Consider the following 2,500-nt stretch of genomic DNA (forward strand, 5'->3'; position numbering starts at 1 on the left):
TTTGTTGCTACACTAGTGTTTCACCCGCCTTTGCCTTACCGGCTGCTTTCACTTGAAACAAATTTATTTGATGTCACACTACATGCTAAAAAAATAGGCACTTGCCCCCCGTTATTTCCACCCCTGTTCCAAAACATACTATTCTTAATTAGCTGTGTCACCTGTTGAAGGGAAAGGACAAAACATGGACCCCCCTTTTGGACTGGGTCCATGGACCCCTATTTATTATTATTTTCTTGCTAAAAAGTGTCCCAAAGCAGAACTTAATGACCTTTTTAACCTCAGAACGGACGATTTCGTGACAAAGGGGATGTGTTCACTTTGTGACACTGTTTAGATTGGATATCAGTTACAAATTGTTTCATTTTGTCATTTCTAACAATGATTACATTACCCAAAGAGAACAATAACAATGGCTGTTCATTTATCACTGATATTTTATTGTTATAAAATATGTTAAAGTGCCCCTGTGACCAAAAAATCAATTCATATTTTTCTTTGGATTTCAAAACTATGTTAACAAAACACTAAGTGACCCACGTTTTAAGCCTTGATTTCAAAAAGACACCTCTTTATTTTAACTGTAATTTTCCTATTTAATGGTCCGCCATTACTAACATTATGTTCTTGAGAGAGCTGGATCGAGGAGAAAATGACAAAGGTAATTTAAGAAAGCAATACGTGTGTACGCCGCAGAATTAATATGCAGCACGGGGGTTTTGGGCTTTCAGACTTTTAAACTCATGCTTTGCATATATAATAAGCTGCATTCACACGCTGAAATTTTAAGCTAGTGAGCCTCTGACGTCACTTTTCCCTGGATCCAACCCTCTGAGATCCAATCGGTCAGTTTTGAACGTGAGTAATGGCGGACCATAAAATCCAAAACTTGCACTCAAAGTAAACAGCCTTTGGATAAAAATACAAGCTCAAAACTTTGCCAGGCAGGTGTAAAGCAAACACCCTTTCAAAATCTGAAGGAAAAAAGGAATTGTTTTTTTTGATCACAGGGGCACTTTAATGTTTATATATATTGTTCATGTTGGGGCTGGCTAATTTGGAAGTCCATTGTTGGATACATCAGATGAACTTTATTAGGGCTTACAATGATTTGTGAAACGAAACAAAACGAACAGAAATACAGAAAGAATCCTAAAGATTCTTTAAGCTAACCTTAGGCCTAATGTTAACGTTGGTAAATGGTTAGGGTTGTACCTGCCGGAAATTTTTGATCCAATTGGCAAAATAGTAATGTGACCAAAATTACTATTTTGCAAAGCGGATCGAAATTTTCCAGGCAGGTACAACCCTAGTAAGTGTAAGCCCTTTCTAGAATAAATATAAAGAAAGTTCTTTCCTGTTCTGGAAAAAAGCTAATCAGTTTCATGTCCATGAAATTAGGATAAATTTATATTTAAAAAGATTAATTTGTTATTTATAATATTACCAGTATAATAAATTGAATAAATGTATGATGCAGTAAGCTATTTTACAATGATAATTATATTGTCCTCATTGGAGTGATTGATTATAACACAATATTTCCTAAATTAAATAGATTTTCACACTGGAAAATGATGTGGGTTGGTGTCTTTGATCCCATTCATGGGTTAAGTAAAATCCAAATGGCCCCTTCCATTCTAGCCTGTGCACAGATTTCCACTCTCCGAAAAAAGATCTGAGAGGAGCGGCTGTGATTTACCATTGATAATCGTGTTCAATACCATGTGATTTTTCCTTGAATGTGTGGAAAATGATTTGATTTGTTATTACCCCTCGATCATTACATCATTATTTCTCCCCGTCAACACCGTGAGAGATTTGACGACGAGACCACGAAGAACAATCTACAAAGCGTGTTGAGATGTGTACATATCAAGAAAAATATAAACAGCTCATTGGCAACGATACGGGCTGCTCTGAAGATCAGAGCCGTACCCGGTTGGAAGACTTGCAACAGCATCCTTTCCTTTAAAGAGTGCTTCTATGTTATAAAGACAAGGAATCTTAAAACTATCAGAGACCCTGTTCAATGCACCTTTGGAATCTGCCTCATTTACTACCATTTTGAAAAGTTAGCTCAAGAAAAATGAGCCACGCAAATTTTGGTCACTGTAGATCACTCATTAATTTTTGTAAAATTATTCTGAAACACGATTACTAACGACGAGAGTGGGCGTCTATACACAGCCTACTTCCATTCTTCCCTGGAGCGCACAACATTTTATTTAAAGTTCAAGTAATTTTTTTATTGTTGTAGAAGAAAAGTGAAGCAAATTAGCCGAAATTTTCTGTACTAACGTTAAAAAGCTTATTAACATGCTTTGGGGCACTTTTCAGCAAAAACGCAAACAAAAACAATTAAATAAAAAAATAGGGGTCAGGTCCATGGAGCAACTGGCTGCAGAAACATTTACTTGTTTTGTTCCATACTTGGCAAATTTAAAAAACTACCTCTTCCTATATGTATTACCCATCCTCGGGGACCCAGGGACAGTCA

This window comes from Montipora capricornis, unplaced genomic scaffold, assembly GCF_036669925.1.
Source record: "Montipora capricornis isolate CH-2021 unplaced genomic scaffold, ASM3666992v2 scaffold_455, whole genome shotgun sequence".
Lineage (NCBI taxonomy): Eukaryota > Metazoa > Cnidaria > Anthozoa > Scleractinia > Acroporidae > Montipora > Montipora capricornis.